We start from the raw sequence: 18582 nt of genomic DNA, 5'->3' as shown, positions 1-18582 counted from the left end.
TTGACTGGAGATGTTGGTTGGTTAAGGCACAGTTGTGGAATGTCAACAACCACGGGCAACTCATGGTGTGTTCAGAATGATTTTATAACAGGATTCCACAAGGTCTTGGCAAGTCATGGCACCCGTGGGGGGGAATCCTGCATTGCCTTGTTTGCATATCTGTTAATACTTATAGGACAAATCATCTGTTCCATTCTATTTGGTAGAAAGCAAAGTAACCAGAGAGTGTGGAGGATTACAGCAGCAATATGTGTGTGATCATAGTTCCCTAAGTTCCTGGGAGCTAGGATGCAACAAATGAACGGCACAAAAAGGCCCTTTTTAACCTGCACTGAATAATCCTATGAAGTGGTTAAGGAAACGGTGAAGAAACGTGGGTCAAAAAGCTTCAAACCCAACTGTTACTTTTTATAAGAAATCATAGTGTTTAGACTTGTTCATCCTCTGGACCTGTTGGAAACAAATTAACTGGCAGAACAATTTTCTATAAAAACCTCCCCTGACACGTTGCACTTTGCCTCACCTGTGTTTTCCTCCTTTTTTATATTTATACAGCACTGAGTGAGCAGTGATGGAAAAGTTATGTCCAGTATATTATTGTCAAGATTTGTAGCAGCTTCTGAAGCAGCTAAGATGATAATGCCTAAATGACATTACACTTGATGGAAAAGCAATTAAGATGGAGATGTGATATGACACATGATCTTTCTACCCTTGGCTCATTATCCAGAATAAATGAGATGCTTTTAAAACAGAAAGATCTGTGTTGCCCTTTGAAGAATGGTGACCATTTCTATTCTGAGCAGTAATGTGGGGACACATATTGAAGTACACACATTGTCTTTAAATAAGAAAATGTTTATCTTATTAATATTTGCTCTTTATTTGTTCGATCTAGCTGCAAAAAAATAGAATTTGCGTATTTGTCTCTTTTGGTTTTGAGTCATTCAGTCAGGTGACTGTTTGTAGTACAATAAAGATCCTGTCGATGTTCCTTCTATATAGATATTCCGATGATAGTGTTTATTTGGTTAAGGCCGTCAGTCCTAGAGCCATATTACAATTTCTTTGTGCCCCACTTTGGCTCTTTATAAGCAATTCTATGGAGAATTATTACAGAGGAGATGTTCCAAGAGAAGCTCCATTCAGTATTTTAACAAAACAGTTGAAATATGAAAAAGTGTAGTTGGAAAAGAATTGTTCTTTCTGCACTTGTTATGGAGGGTGTCACGGCAATAAATAGGGTTGCTGGCTATTTAATGGCAAATGAAGAGTCTCTGAACTGCCATTAGGAGCTCCAGATTTTTAGAGACCCTGGTTAGTTAAGACCAGATCTACAGCAACTTCTCTCTTTATCTGCTGTGGTTGAAATGAATATGATTTTTTAGGGTGAGGATATGTCTGGTTTAGTTCCTACTGAAGTTGACCATATAATAATAATTTAACAAAATAATTGTATTTATTGATCTACCATAATTTTAGTGACCATTTATGGATAAAAAATAAGATGCTATTGGAATGATTTCTGGAAGAAATAGATATTGAGTAGGGAGCCAGCTGGCAGGCAAGGAGACCTTGTTCCCGAAAGTGGAACTCTGTATTAATTAAAATAGAGCTAGAAATGGGAAAGAGACAAACGCCTGTTACCTCTTTCATTGTTTGCCATTTTATTTATTTATTTTGAAATGTATTATTCAGACCCATTTTGTGTGTTCTCGTTCTGTCCCTCTCAGCTTTTCCCCAGTGGTGCTGGTTCCCTTCCAGCAGCACCCTCATTAGATGGGGTTCCTGCAAAAAGGAGCCGTGAACCCTGATCAATACCACACATTTAAAAAATATCCCGAACTTTTTCTCTAACCGTACAATTGAAGATAAGGAGACAGCTGCAAAGCTCATATAGATGCTTCTACTTGGAATGTAGATTTCTGTTCCCCGCTAGGCTGAACGTGGCTTTACAAGGCTGGAATTCCCTCATTCAGAAGTGAGTTTACTGCATTAATTTACTTGTTTTGTTTCTCTTGTAAAGGCTGTGTCGCTGAGATAAAAATGTAAGACACAGACATTTTATTATCCCACCGAACACAATTGCTTTGAAATTTAATAAAATAATATTTACATAGTACTTGGTGAGTGGAGAGCGCTACTGCATACAAACACAACAGATTAATCAACTTGGGTCACTGAGATTTTTGCATACTCTTCCCAGGCTGGAATATTTAAAGCTAAGCATAATGTGACATACATGATGAGTCTTGAGGGTGTCTTTTTACTACTCTAAGTAAATTAGACTTTTAAAATATGCTACAGAGTTGATTTCTTGTTGTAAAATAATGAAGTTAGTGGTTTCTGTAGCGGGAAACCATTGCCGGTTTATAGAAAGTGGCAGCATTAATTTAACCTCATTCATTTTCCTCTTTTCTGGTAAAACATGACTTATTTGAGTCCAAGTATTGATTATTCAGATGTATAAAGATGATCTTTATATTGGGTGGGATAAGCAGTGGGGAATTTATTCTAGTAACGCACATTAATGTGGGTGAGTTGTGTGTTGGAGTTGTGCTATGGTAAAAAACTAACTATCTGGTTTTGTAATGGTTAGTGTTGGCTGTAAATCATGCCAACAGTAAATAGCAGTTTCTAAAAGTTCCCAAGCGCTTCGCTATCCAAGGTCTTTTGTAATTTATTATCTGTTTGCCATAGATGTCTTAAACCCAGGGCCCCTACATCTTGGGCTTTAATGCCTCAGCCTCATCTGTAAAGCAGCGATCCAACAGAAACCTAACGCACAACACAAATATTTGACAGACACTGAATGGGTTTGCAGACTTCCACGGGCAGGGTGAGAAACAGCATTCTGGCTTTTGAGATGGATTGACAACTTGGACATGCTTATTTAGATGTCAAATGACAGTCATCATATCAGATTATGGTCTTTCAGTAACATAATCCCATTAGGTATTAGCAAACTCACCACGAAAAACGCAGTGTGCTTGTTTTTCAGCAAGTACGAGTCGGGTATTTTTCTTGTGTCTCTTTTAAATTCCGATAGCCTGCGGATCAATTGCCATCAGTGCCCAGCCAAACGGAAGCGTTGGTGTAATGACCCAGTGATATTAATTAGGTAGTTGCTGAGTTATTTTGAAAGTGATGAACAAGCTGTGTGCAAATTCCGTGGTGGCTTTGGAGCTCCTACTGTGTCTGTTAATTAAATGTACTGATTATTTGTATTAATTTTTTAATGGAGAGTAGGAGCGCTGAGATGAAACCACTTTTGTGTATGTGGTGTATTTTTTGGTCTGTTTGTGGGGTTTTCATTTTCTTTGCCCAGGCTGCAGAGAAATGCTCCAGTTATTAAAGAGAAAGTACAGAGAAATTCCCTGCTGGCACTGAGTCATTAGCACAGGTAGTTACAACCTGTAAAACAGAAATACGTTTGCTTGCTTTTTAAATGTGAAATACATTCTCCATGTAATAAGGGAACAGAAAAAAATACGATGTATTTACAAGTTACACTACTTGTCTTGGCAGCAAAATCCTGCATGCCAGCTCCTCCTTGCAAGGAAAGCAGATTTTTCAGTGTTCTTAATTTGCCTTTAAAGAGAGAGGAGAAAAAAAGATCTTAAGTATGTATCTTTGTCAGACAACTGTGAAGAACCGGAGAAGAGATACTTAAGTAATTGGAATGTATTGCTTTACTTGTGAATGTGTTGTTGGCAGGAAATTATGTCTCTGTGTTTAAAAACAATGACAAATTTTGATTTTTAATTGGGGCTGGGCATCCAACTCCTTCAGCTCTTTTAACAGCTTCACCATTCCCAAATGCCACCGTTTGAGATGGGTTACAGATCAGGTCAAACTAGGGCTGCATCCCTTCAGTCTTCTGCTTGAAATGCGTAATGACATTTCAGTTTGTATTTATGGGTTTTGAACAAAAGAAAGATTATGATGGTAAAATCACAGGGCTCTGAGTCTCTGCCAAAAAGGAGGTGCATGTCTTTTTTAGCTCAGTAGCACGTTTTTGGACAATAAGTTAATAAAAAAGGAGTGCTAATCATGAACATAACAAAACCTGATGTATGACTTCATTAGTTAAACCACTATGTGGATATCCTGGTGACAATTAAAAGTGGAAGTTCATGCAACTAGTTTCTCCATAGATAGAAAAGCTGGATGGATTTTTGTGTTTTCAGAATGTCCTGTTCCGCTAAGGTCTGTGTTTTCCCTTGAAGCACTGTTCAATAAATCTGACACAATAATGGAGCATAGGTCAGTATTGTGGAAAAGTAGATCTGAATTCAGATTCCTGTTTCTGTTCTGTTATTTATGTAAACGTCTGGTGTAATCTTATTCCACTTTCAATTGAGGAAAAACATCCACAACCCAGAGCTGCTACAAATTTAACTTTATCCTAAAACTCTTTTAGTGTATTTTATCTGCAAGGTTGAGTTGTGAATGAGCTTGGTTGAGGGCCCACAGGAGGCATGTAACCCTAGCTGTGCTTCCCTCTGAATAAAACGTGCCTGAGATATCATACGTAATTGGCCTGTGCTCAGTGGATCAAGGAAAATACATGGTTTCCTGAGCAAATTAGTATTTTTGCCTCTTTTTTTGTGTGTGTGTGCGCGGAGGGGTGAAGGCCTGATGTGCTCAAATGATGGGTATAAGTTGGGTTCCTTTCTGGCTGATACAGATTTTATGAATGATATGTACTTGTAAATTCTATTCGGTTAAATGAAGATCAACATCACAGCCATAATTTAGAAGCCAAGAGGTTTTTCCTTCATAAATAGACAAGAAGGGCAAAAGAGAGCACAGTCCTGAATTCCAGGGTCATGAGAGAATACCTTAGAATCAGTCTGTATCTCAATTTCCTGCTCTGTCATAATGGTAGTGTGGCATTTAGTTACAAATCCTTATTCAGATTGGTATGCTCAGCCATCATTTACTGAAAGAACCAGGACAGTAATTAAATTAGGCATACTGCCTTTCTTCATTCCTTTGATTTTTATACATTCATTGAGCTGAAACATCTTCTTTAATAATATCTGCAGGCAGAAAATAAATGCAATAATAAACAAATCAAAGCATACTGTCCTATTTAAAGCAATTCTGCATTTTTAAGTGGCAAAGTTGAAGCAGGGTGCCAGGTGCTGCTTTTCTGTCCTGCTTGGTGAGTTTACAAAGATCTGGACTGTATGTCTTGCCCAAATGGCAATGTGACGATAACTCAAGAGAAGCATGCTGTTTCTTAGTTTTCTGTGAGTACAACACAGGGATTTAGGAACTAAAAGGAACAACTACAAGCTCATAATTATTCTGCAGAACAGCCATAAGTCAGTTTATATAGAAACCAGTGCACCTTTCCTATAACTTCTGCAATGATCCTACTCTGAGGTCAGACTGCAACTGTGTGTGTCTGGAGAGTCTGAGTTAGTGATGCCTTTTGGTGTTTTGAAGTATTTCTCTCTGGGATCTGTGCAGCTCCACTCTTAGGTAAATCAAGGCAGGGTATTCTGGTAGTTAAAACGTGAGTCTGGGTCTCCTGGGTTGAGCTGAGCTCTTTGATGCAGATTTCCAGTGTTACCGTGGGCTCGTGACTTAATTTACTTGTTGGATGGAGAAAGTGGTGCTCCTGTAGTCAGGGGGATTTGGCATTAAAGTTTGAGAGATAATCACGATACTGTTGGGATGGAGTTGCATTAATAACTAGAGTTGTTACAGTCTTTAGAGGCCAATTATGTTATATTTTGTGCCTCTTCATCTGTCATTGCAGGAAGTGGAGCAGACACTCAGACGCTGCCATTGCTGGTGCATCTGCTCCTCTCACTGCTCCTGTTATTTTTGTCTTTCCTTTTGCTGAAGAAATGCCAAAGCAAAACACAAGTTTCTTTGTTACAGGAAGAAAAAAATACTGCGGGAGCCTATCATTCTCATCAACTAAATAAATGACTTTTAAATCATTCCAGAATTGTGTGATACCTACCATCCATCATTACTCAAAGACGGGGTGATATCTGCTGTAGTGTTTGAAATGATGAGTTGAATTTGTTGTTGCATGTCTTGTACCTGAGTCTCTTGTGTCCCTTCTTTTATTCCTGTGAGGACTCTGTCAAATCCTTAATATTGTGCAAATTTTGTAGTTTCCTTTGGGCTTTGTGTTTTTTACCTCCAGTTTCCCTTGAGGGGAATTCACCAATAAATGCCGTGTAGGTAATTAAGGCCTGAGATTTGTTGCAGCCTAGTTCAGCTTTGATGGGGGGGTCAATAGCTAACAAATGCTTCAGAGGTAGCTCAGGGGTACATGGGCTTCCTGAAAATGTTTTGTCCTCTCAGAGAGCCCCAGAACAAATCTGTGCTTTGGATGGTATGGTTTCGCTAGTTTTCTGTAGTATATTGTAAGAAGGAGTCCATACACCTGCCTTTGCCAAAGGAACAATTTGAGATCAACTCTGAAAGCTGACCTTGAAGAAATGGTCTGGTTTTACCTTCCGGACTTATTTTTGTAGTGAATAATGCCTGGCCGTCTTCTCACACACCCCACGGCCAGTTTCTTCCACGGAACTTACACTGTAGGGAACAGCTCTAAAATGACAGTTTGTCTAAGCACCTTCTTGCCATTGCTGCAGAGGCTTCTGCAAAAGCCAGTGCATTCATTAGGCCTACGGGGATAACACCTGTATTACTGTGTTTGCTTCTTGTTTTGTTTCCCCTGTTTCCATAGTGTTGGAACATCTTTAGGAGAGAGTCTGTTTCCTTCGGAGATCTAAAGGCAAGTGCGGTTGCAGTTGAAAATCTTTAGAATGCACTTTGGAGAACAAGCCCCAGGTGGTCTATTGTAGGATGGATATCATAGATACTGGTGGGTCTGCAAGTGCCAAGGTATACACACATTTATATTAAATTGAATCTCTGGATATCTGTATCGTTTTCCTTCTTTTCACAGAACTAAGCATTGATCAGTTTGATATGTAAAGAGCCACTGAACCATGCGTTAATCTGTGAAAAGCTGATTGCCAATGAAAGTATAATAACATTTATGTAAACGTTTGTACCTCTAGTAGTTCATACCTAAAACGTACCTGACCAACCAAAGGCATTTCTTTGAGCTGTTTCAGGGTTTTAAATGCTTTAATTCCTCATACGCAGGTTTTGTTTGTGGCGCGGTAACTGCTGAATCTGGAAGGCTGAGAAATGAAACAGAAAACAGAGAGGAAATGAGTGTAGCGCTTTCAGGTTGCAGCATATAGAAATATTTCCAGCCCTGCAAACACAGTTCACATATTTTTTAGGAAGAAAAGGATTAGTGTTGTGTTTGCAAAGGTTAAGGAAGCCGGGGGGGCCCAGGACCCCAGAAACTCTTATGTGAAAAAAAAAAAGCATAAGTAGTAAACTCTTCTTTATTATAATGACTATGATTTTGCTGACTCTCAAAAGCCCAGGCAACATGATTAACCTGTTGAAGATCTTCCTGACTTGACCAATTTTTTCCTCACGGAAGGTTTTCTTTATAAAAAAGCAATTTAGTGTAAAAATGCACTTATTTGGAGGTTGAAAAGCAGGCAGGCAGTAGATAAAATGAAAGTACAGTTGTGTTGTAATATTATTTTGTGCTTTTTCCCAAAACAGTTAATTTCACAGAAAATAGTTTTGACAAGCCTCTCTATTTCTAATACATTTCCTCCATGAATAAAACATGGAATAACTCTATTTCTAAGATTCAATTGCATTGTTTTCTTCCCTGCTCAGTCTTTAATTTTTTGACTATGTTTGGAGATTTTTGCAGAATTGGGGATCCAGGAAAAAGTATTCTTTATGCTTCTTAGTATAACATTACTGACGTGATATAATTGTTGTAAATGATGGTTTTTAGGCTAGAATGACATAAAGAATTTGCATAACCTTCTTATTGTTGGTGTGTATTAGATGAAATGCAAACAGCTGCTGTTTCTGAGGGTTTTCAATCAAAGCCTCTGAGTTTGCACATAGAACAGGTGTGTTTTGGCAGACGGGCTGGGTGAGGTTGCTCATGAAGAACTGGGGACAGTCCCCGGGGTGCAGAAGAGGCGGTTTGGGCTGGGGGAGGACGTCCAGTGGGCAAAGGCATCGCCTTGGACTGTGTTATTGTTGAGTCTTGCACTGTGACCCTTGGAACCCTGAGTCATTGCAGAGCGGAAAAAAATGAATACAGCTGAGAAGGTAAAACAGAGCGAGAAAATCTCATTTTTAGCTTCCGGGAAAAATAACATATTTGGGAATGAAGTTGCTTTAAATTTGGTTTCGAGTGATAGATGCCAAGAAGCTGAAAATAATTTTTCAAACTCACCCAGCAGAAGTATTATTCTGTCCCTCTGTTCTGAAAAGGAATGAGCAGGGTGAATGACACCGGGCTGCGGGATCCTCCTGTCCTCCAGCAGGCTGGGAGCGCGGCCGTGGGCAGGAGCCGTGCGGGGGTACCTGCCGTGCCATATCTGCTCCCACCACAGCCTGCGCTTGTATCCAACCTGCAAGAAAAGCGCCTGAGGGTGCCTTCTCTTGGCATCCAGGATTAATGAGCCGTTGGATCAGCTCAGCGGCAGGCGCTGGGTGGTGACGGAGGGAATGTGGCGAGGCCGGCCGGACAGCAGAAAAGGCTCTGCTTGCTTGCCCTGGGAAAATTGATATTTCCCAGAGTTTGGAACTTTCTTCTTAAACATGAGTGAGGTGGTTTTGCTTCCCTGCCCCCCCAGTCACGTTTAGCTTGTCTCCTCTTCTTTCCTAACAAACTTTCTGCACTCTTCTGGAATATGCAGGAGTCTGTGTAGTCTTAGGTACCAATTGGGTTATGATTGCAATCCAAGACTATACAATCAGTTCTTGCCCAGATTCAGCTCATTTATGGGGTGTCATGAAAAAAAAGATCTTGTTCATCTTTAAATTCTTCTCTTGACCTAGTTCTGTTTCCTTTCTATTAAATAAATGTATTCTGTTGGGCTTTCTGTTTTACATTCCTGTTCAAGTCTCATATTGAGGTACAATGCATGTAGCCTGTATCTTTCCAGCCTTCAGTTCTTGGTTTCAGGTAACAATATATTCAGCTAACTGTATTTTGAGACTGTAGGTCAAAGATGGTAAGCCTTGCTTGCCTCCAAGCTTAACTAAGGCCTCAGTTGTGTGGACTTTTAAGTTTGCCAGATATAAGAAAGCAGAATACTGTCTTGCAATAGACTGTTTTGTTTCTCGTGTTGTAGTATAGAATCACCATGATTATTTAATAATGCTAGTTGTGTTTATAAATGATAGGTTAGTTGTTCTGGAGTCAGCAGAACTCCTTGGAGATGGACCTACTTAGTAATTACGTGTGGGGATGAATTGCCCCTATATTAGTTGCTGCAAAAGTATACTTGAAATGTTGATATCTCATCAGGATGTAGGTCACTGCTTACTGTTCTATTCTAATTCCTATCTGCATCGAGGATGATTCAGCATGTTTTACATTTACCACTTATCCTTTTGATTTCTTTTTTTTAAAGTTGATTATAGATTCAGATCTCTTCTGTGTCCTTATTCATTTGTATATATGCATGTTTGCTAGTTTGTGGGAAATACATTACTAGAGTATCAAAGAGTAATTAGAAAAAAGACATCTTTCCTTTGGGAAGCAGGAATTGTTTGGTGCTTCAAGAACTGGCTGTGAAGCGTCTCACGGGGGCATTAAACATGTATCTTGCCTAAGGCGCATCGCTATCTCCACTGAAGTCAGCGGGATCACAGACTTCAGATTTAAGCTCATTCATAAGTGACCTTGGTCCTAAGGGCTTAGACTCGGTTTATATAGTACTACCCCCTGTGAGACTGAATTTTTATAGCTATTCAGTTGCCATAATTTGCCTTAAATATAATTATGTTGTGGCTGAAAGTATATGCAAGTACAGACTAAGCTGTAGAGCCCAGCGGAGGCCACGTGGGGTTCCAGACAGCTCACGGATGGGCTGATTCCTTCTGAATTGCGGTACCAATAGCAGCATGGTTTAGAGGAACAAATGAACATTAAATGAATAAGGATTATTTTTCCTAAAAGAAATTTGGGAATGCTGTCTAAGCTGTTTAATTTCATGTGTTTTCTAGGTGTGGATAGGGAAGAAAAAGATTTGAAGATACCACAAAGTTTTTTGTTTATATTGCAAGGAAAATTAGCGCTGGTAGCAAAGCACAGTATGCTTATTTAAGTGAAAATGTTAATATCTTGCCAAGAAACAAATCCTTCAGAAAGTGCTGTTCTCCAGTGAAGCTCAGCCCGTACAAGCTCTGCTATTGCCCCAAAACAATGAGGCCTCATTCCTGACACATTCTTAATCATCCAAGCAGTGTAGAAATAGATAATATGACGCTTTAATTCTAATATTTTATTTGAACAGATTTTTTTTTTAATAACTCGTAGTTTTATACACTTGGTATTCCAAGGAGACCTTGAACACAATTATGTAGAGGAGGAAAGAAAACCCACAGCAAAAATAACTTATTCAAGGTACATTTAGATGAGGTTCATTTAAAATCTCAGCATGCCTTTTAACCCACTGGACTCCTGTTCAAGAAGTAAGATTGGTTCTCTAATAAAGGAGAAGCACATTAGAATCAGTGTAGGTCCCTCACTATCTCCCTTCTTAAACAAATGCATTTTGTTTCTCTTGCATGAATATAGTGCTTAAATATTCTTCATCTAACAGAAGAAATTGCTGGGCCCTATGTCAGTCATTTTTTGTAGTAATTTCTTAGTAGAAATTGCTTCAAATCAGCCTAGAAATGGCTGCAGTCTGGGTTTCTCCTGAACAGCAGCTTTGTCCTTGGCAGCCTTGTTCGCATATCTAGGCTTCTATATAACTAAATTAATCTGAATCGGGGATGCTTAATGAGGGTGTTTTTTTTTTCTTATATAAACTAAAGAGCATGATCCCACAGTTTCATTTCTGAATTTTGTATCTTGAGTGTGTATTTTCCAGTAAGTTTTCCCAGTAGGTGACTCAAACTGTACTCCCGCTTTGTCTTCCACACTTATTTTCAAAACACTTTTTGAGCACAGGATTTTGAGAGGTTTTTCTGTCTCTGACATGACCTGTATGAACATCTAGAAAACCTCCACTGGGAAAAATGGGTCGAAATCCAGTGAAAGACTTAAAGGAGTTTATTTTGAAAAAGCTTGTGTGTTGTAGAGTTGCATCACAATTTCTGGAAAAGCAGTTTTGTTGAGCGCGGCTGTGGTCTGTCCATTTGGTTTTGTTGAGTGCGGCTGTGGTCTGTCCATTTGGTTTTGTTGAGTGCGGCTGTGGTCTGTCCATTTGGTTTTGTTGAGCGCGGCTGTGGTCTGTCCATTTGGTTTTGTTGAGCGCGGCTGTGGTCTGTCCATTTGGTTTTGCTGAGCGCGGCTGTGGTCTGTCCATTCGGTGCTTGAGCCTCGATCCTTACCCTGTGCTTGGCTCTCAAGTAACCAAATCACTGATAGAGGCATCACACACCAATTAAAGTGGTTTTATGGAGTTATGGAGCACTCGCTCTTCAAGAATCAGATGTTCCGATTTAATAAAAATCAAAATACTGTCCATATTTTCTTTATCAGTGCATACATGAAGCAAATAGGATATGTATGGCTGCAAAAATGTTAGATATAGACTACTGTTTATTCATATGCATCATTCTGTCTAGTGTAGCTGTCCAGATTGCTAGAATAAGCTTATAGCTTTTCACTCCTTTTAGTGAACCTAAGTATTTTAAAAACAACAGCCAGAGTGCTGTCTGAGCAGGGGACAGGATTGAGAAATATTTTCTCTGTGGAGTTTTTTGCAGGTCTTTCACCTTAGAATTTAACAGAGTAGCTGGGAAAAGGTCTAATTGCATTTTTTCCATAGCAAATACCATAGAGAGGTTTACACTGTAGTCATTGCGCAGCTTTGGACTGTTGTGGTTGTGATCTGGGGATCTGTGTCCCCTGTAGCACTGGCTGGGGATTTAAAGAGCAGTTTGGAAGGGAACAGAACATTCAATACATTCTTTATGACAGATGATTTTTTTCACCTTTTTTGGTACAAGAAAATCTTGCATTGGTAAGGTGGTGAGAAATGTTTAGATGCGTGTTGGCGTTGAGAATGGCAACAAATGTTTTGTGTTCTCTCTATAATTTTATAAACAGATCTACTTTAAGTAAGTATTTATGTTAGGTACTTGGTTCCAGTTTCCAAATGTTTACAGAACTGTGCTTTGCTATTGACAATATCCTTAGCAAATATATTGCTAAAGACCTGATCTTCCTCCAGTTATAAAATGCAAAATAGCTTAATTGTATTATTGTACCAGACTGGCCTTGGTCTTTTGCCTGGTGCTTTCTGATGTTAGAGTTGGGTCATCCCTAATGAAACGGGGGAGCTTCAAGGACAAACTGAATTTCACAGGCTCCTATCTGTGACTTAGCATATAGGATGTAGCGTGGCCCATACACTAAAACAAAAAGATGTAAAATAGCATTGGGAGATTTAGTTTAGTCACGTACTGTCATATTAAATAGGTGGCTATTGAATCAGATGAAAGAATTTACTTGCAGTGATTTCAGAGAGAATGGCTTTGATTCGTGTTCTTCTTCACATTTGTACCCAGTAGGGAGCTGGCTGGAAATGTGAGCTCTTACACATCATTCACATAATTCAGAAAGATCCTAATGGTGCATCCAGCACTCAAGGACATCGAGCAGATTTGTGGAGTCCCTGTTGTAGCTCTGGTCCAGAAAGCAATAATTATGCTGACACAAAAATATTACAGGTTTGGTTGTTGGATTTCTGGATTTTGAGGAGGAAAAAGAAAAGAGATGGGGACAAGGGGAGAAATAGTTCTCTTAATAGATTATTTTTTTTTTTTTTAAGCTTATTACAGGTAGAGGATGTGTAAACATTAACAAATAAGAATGAATATATTTTTAAACTAGTTTTACTTGATAAATATGCTAAATTAAACCAGCATGAACTTTCCATTTATATGCTAGTCTTCTGTATTCTGGACAGCTTCTTTTTCTGGTATTTTTTGTGGTCTTCCCATAAACCATAATGGAATTACAGCCCCACTCTGGACAAGCAGAAATAAATCAAACTGTTTACAGGAAAAACGTGCAGTCTCAATTCAGAAAGGCTGAGATCTGCTTCTATCTGTGCCATAGCTGGTCTATAGAATCCTTTGCAGGATACTTACTGTATTTGCTCAGAAGTGTTTATTTCTCACATAAGGATCCAGTTGGGAAGCATTCTTTATTTCATAGGTGCTCATACACTGGGATTCCAAGTGCTGTAATACATCCTGCAATTTAATAACATATAGTGTTTTGCAAATAACATTCTGATACCAACCTGATTGTTTGAGAAATGTTTCGTTAGGCTTTTTTTTTTTTCTGTAATTTTAAAAGTGATGTTTACTCTTAACAAAAGAGAAAGTAATAGCTTTAAAATTGACAATGGTGAAACAAAATGCTCTTCAGGGAACTCGGTCTCTCGATTACCAGCCCACGGAAGCGCACGGGAGGTTGGGATGTGGAGTGTCGGGAGTAAGGAACATCAAGAGCTGCATCCCCAGGCTGGGAGGACCGGCCTGGGCTGGTCCGGGGGCTCTGGTGCCGATCTATGGTTGTACTTTCCTCATACCAATTGTACCAACACGGGAAATGTATTCAGTTGACAAGTATTTATTCTGTACGTGCACCCGTGTTTTGATTGAAGCTCTTAATCCTGAAGTATCTCAAAATAATTTTATGGCATCACAAGCAACGTTAATGGGATTGTATCTCTAACTGTGTTATTCGTTTAAAACCCAATGTGGAAAACAAACTACAATGAGGGAAAAAAACAACCCTCCCAACCACCAAGATGCCAAACCTGAGCCATTTGTTGTCATTTACACATTTACACATGTGTGTCCTGTACACATTCACAGATTGGATAGTTTTCTGTGGTTATACGACCTTCTCCTCCGTGCTCTTTCCTGTCATCCACCGGTATTGAGAGTTGAGATGCTTCTGCTATAGAAATTATTAATTACAACATTGCCAACATCTGTTTGTTTGCAGAACTGGAGAAAATACTTTCAAAACTAGAAGAAAATAGATAAACTTTGGAAGCACACCTAATTGAACGCCTTACTCGCTTTGAGAAGGTCGTAGTTTCCTCTGTATGTCATGGGCTTTAAGCAGGAAAACTCAAGTTCAAAGCAGCTACTGAATGTTTTCTGAGCCTCAGGCTGAAGAATCAAATGTGTTTGTTTAAAATATAAACAATTAATCCTGAATTATACCAATCACCATAGTAACCTGCATTCATTGTATTTCATATGAAGTTATTTAAAGCCACTTAGCTGGAAGAAATAAGTGTTGTCAATTACTGATATATGAATGTAGCCTAATTATATTAATGTGAAACATTTTTGTAGGATGAAAATTTCTTCATGCATTGTAGTTTCATGTCATTATCATAATTAATGTCAGTCATTTAGGTGAACTGTAATTTTGGGAGTTTGGTGTGGGGTTTTTGTGTGGTGTGGGGTGTTTCTTTTCCTGCCATGTCAATTACGCCATGGGTTGGACTCAGTATTCTAAAATTATTTCAGGTCATTTTTTGGTCATATGTAATTGCAATCTTCCTTCTACTAGAGAGACACACACGAGTTTGATTCTTCTTCTGCTTTGGTTGTGCGTATGACTTGCAGGGGTTTCCCATGTTTGAAGACTTTGAAGCATATAGAAACACACCTTTCTCTCTATGTTTCACTATTGATGGTTAATTAGAATCATGGTTCTCCTCTGTGGTTCAGTTGATGTTGAGAACTGCCCAGTTGTTAAGCCTGCGCCCCTGCGCAGAACCCTTTGATTCATTTCCTGGTGGACCATTATTGGTGTATTCTTGCAGCACCTGATCAAAAGCCTCTTGAAGTTGCTGGGAAAGCTTCCTCGACCCTGATTTTTCAGGGTTTTTTTTGTGTGCACTTGATTAATCAAACTGTTGCTTATTTGTTTAATTAATTAAACCCAGTGGTGTTTGAAGGCTCAAAAAACAATGGAGTAAACAGTCTACAATTGACTGAAATGGGAATTATATTTGTAGAACTGCTGGAGAATCACATTCGCTATGTAATCCTAAAATGCACGCCACTTTGGTTGGTTGTGCAGCTCCTGTTCGTTATGCTGAAATTGAGCTGAAAATTCTTTTCTTCTGCTGCCATTAATTTTAATTTTTAAATTCAAAGCAAATTAAGTTGCTAATTTCAACAGCTATACAGATGACCGCTAAATATGAGATCATCTCCAACTATACCTAACAAGCCCTGTTTTACTGAGCTGTTTCCAAATCTCTGCAGTGAAAACCAACGTATCTGAAAAATGATTTGTCATGATTGCTCCGACTAGTATGAAGTGCCCATTGGCAGCAGTGGGCAAACAACTCTAAAGCCTATTGTTGAAATTTTCCATGTCAGCTTTCCCTGTTTCGCTGCTGATCCCCAGAAGCGTTCAGTTCACTGGTGGGTTGGGTAACGCACAGGTTAGAGAAGAAAAGAGCCAGTTACCTCCTCTGGCCTCTTCTTGTTTGATTGTTTTGCTCCTTCCATTTTCCTACCAAAACAGGGGCTTTCTGGTGTGTTCCCCTCAGTTTGGCATCACCTCGGTTTCCAGTCGCCTCGAGAGCTTCCAGTGTTTCAGCTTTTTAAAAAAATGTTGATTAATATCTGTCATTTATAGACCCGAATGATGCCCGAAGTGATGTGGAGGAAAAACAGACAGTGGGATAAGGGGATTGAACAGATGTGCCTGGAGTTCCACTGTTGTGTTTCTTACCTCTGTCCCAGATTCTTAATCAAAATCGCCCTTTTTTTTTTTTTTTTATGACCTTTTCTGTAACAGACACTTATTTTAAACTTAACAGATGCTGATCTAAGATGCAAATCTGGTTTTTATTTTTTTATGATGTGGGTAAGAAAAATAGGAAACACTTTTTGTTTTCTGATGTAGGCAGAATCATTTTTTAAACTGTTCTTTATGTCATGTGAAATAGCTAGAAGAGAATCTTGAAAATGCCGTATCAACTGACAGTTTAAACCTCATTGCCACAGAGGTCCAGTTCAGTCTCTTACATTTAATACACACATGGCTATAAATACCAGCAATTACCACGTTGTATTTGTTTCTATTCACGACTTGTGTGAAGCAACATGGTTTCTTCATTGTAGTAAGGAAAACATTACAGTAGAAAACCATCTTTTTCAGTAAGTTTCTTCTGCTTCTGCTGCATCTTCTGCTTCTAATCCACTCACTTTTAAAATGTTGTATCATCTGTTACTTTGCTAGTGGAAGAAAGAGTGTAAAAAGAAGGAAGTTGAGTGTTTTTCTTTTCTTGGTCTTAATCAACAGGTTTATCAATCAGCAGAACTATGAGCTGCCTCTGATTTTTATTAGTGTTGATTCATTAGACTAAAAAGAAAGCCAGAGGCTACATTAAGCATTCTGATGTTGCCACGAGGGAAAAGAAAAAGGTTATAGTCATAAATGGAGCATATTTGTTCTAGAATAATTCTGAGAATAAATGCAGGGCTCCTGAGACTCTCCCATATGGGGTCATGCTGAGGTAATGCTTTCAGTAAATACGGACATCAGTCCCCAAAATATATTCTTATATCTTCTGGTGTTTACGTAGAACTGTTGAAGAAGGTGAATGGTTTGGCTTTGCTTAGTTAGATTTGCACTTAGATTTTCAGATCAGCAGTCAGACTTTGCTTTTATATGCTCAACCTTCCCTGAATGCTTACTAGTGCCTGAATATGAACTTTATTAGTACCAGGTTCGATAGTTTTGGTGCTCATGTTGCTCTTAGCCTTGCTGCTGAAGCTGAGCAGCTCAGCGGTGTGAACCCCTCTGCCGTGCCCGCGCGTGTCAGGATCTCACATTCCTTGGCTTATTCTTTGTTCAACACTCTATTCCTTAATGGGCTTTTGGCTTGGTAGCCTCTTAGTGGTACAAATCCTCATTTTGATTTGTTTGCCAGAATCCTTAGCATCCGCTGTTTGATATCAACTGCTCTGGATGAATGTTACTGCTAAGAAATAATAAATGAATAATATTCTGAAGGAAGGAAAAAATCTCCCTCCATTTTACATGTGTCTGTTTTTATAATCTTTGTTTTAAGAAAGAACTGAGATGCAGCTGAAGGATTTGCCTTGACAACTAAAGTGCGGAAAAGTTAATTCTAGCAACACGGTGAAGTAAGATTCCTTCCAGGCGGTCCAGAGCCAAGAGAGTTGTATCTATTATCTGCTTATATGAAGTTTTTAGTTAGATGGCAAACATTTTATCTGCGACTTTATCATACTGCTTGGATGACGAATTTTACCAGCTTAAGTATATTGGTTTAGAAAGTGGTGGAGCGTAACTGCTGTCATACATGGACACGCTCTTACCTTGGTGCCTCATTGTTTTAATTTTAATTAATTACCACTCTGGCATTGGAGCTGTTTTTCATATATAGCTATCTGCACACTTTTATCTTTCTTACTCTTTAGCAACAGAAGTTGCAGCATCTTCTAATAAGTTTCTGAACAGCACTGTGGGTGAGATTCTTGCAGCGCGTCCGTCTCCGAAGTCAGAGGAGTTTTAACTGTAACAGCAGCACCAACCATACCAAACTCTGATAGTCTCCGAAATTTTCCAACCCAAACTCTCGTATGGTTCTGTGACAGTGCCCTGCATGGGTGGGGTGACTGCAGAGGACATCAGGATAGCTGGGAGGGAGAAGAAAGTCTCTGAACACTTTTGGCTATGACAACATCTGTCAGAAAACATGAAAGACTATTCCTGTGGTACTTAATTAAGCCCTGAGTCTTTGTGACAAAACCAGCAAACAATTAATTAAAGAAAAACATTAACTGTGTGTCTTTTGTGTAGTGATTTATACGCGTGATTAATGCTGTGGCATTCGAAGGTGTCAGCTGTCCCTTACAGAGCTGGGTAATAAACGGTGTTTACTCCAAAAAACCTCCTAGTGCTGAGGGGATCACTGGGAGCAAGAGCGACCCCCCTCCCATTTGATATGTCCATGAAGAGGTGTCCATCCTGTGCAGGGGCTACGTTTCTCTACATATCTGTTTAGCAGGCTGCTTGGGCTGTTTCTGCGTACTGGAGTTGTTCTGTATCAGTGATGGATTTAGAAATGATGAGCTTTTTCTATTACATCTGGTCTCTTCATCTGCGCTCCAGTGTTGTCTGGAAAAGGTTAGTTCAAGGTTCACTCAAAATGCAGTTTCAGTTTAAATGTGACGTGTTGTATGCTTATGTTCTTTTAAAAAGCCTTATAGTGTAAAATAATATTTGGGAACTTTTTTTTTTTACTTTGCAAAGGAATATGCTTTTATGATCCTGCAAATACAGAGTTTCAACTACAAGCATTGTGTGGAAATTTGGAGACATCAAGGAAAGCTGTGATTCAGTGGCTATAAAGTGCTTGAATGGAATATGTGAATTAAAGCAGCAGTTCAGTGGCTATAAAGGGCGTGAAATATTTGAATTAAGGCCACAAAGAAAATTGCTGTAGAAGT

At 39.1% G+C, this 18582-nt stretch overlaps 1 protein-coding gene across 2 annotated transcripts in view; it reads left to right on the top strand.

Annotated features, from left to right (window-relative positions):
• Positions 1-18582, top strand: part of CCSER1 (coiled-coil serine rich protein 1) — a 413875-nt gene that overhangs the window by 69073 nt on the left and 326220 nt on the right. The gene's annotated exons all lie outside the window — the stretch shown is intronic.

This window comes from Streptopelia decaocto (genome assembly GCF_964273445.1).
Source record: "Streptopelia decaocto genome assembly, chromosome: 4".
NCBI classification, from domain to species: Eukaryota; Metazoa; Chordata; class Aves; order Columbiformes; family Columbidae; genus Streptopelia; species Streptopelia decaocto.
The sequence above is the reverse complement of the archived record's forward strand: the minus strand, read 5'-3'. Positions and strand labels throughout refer to the sequence as shown.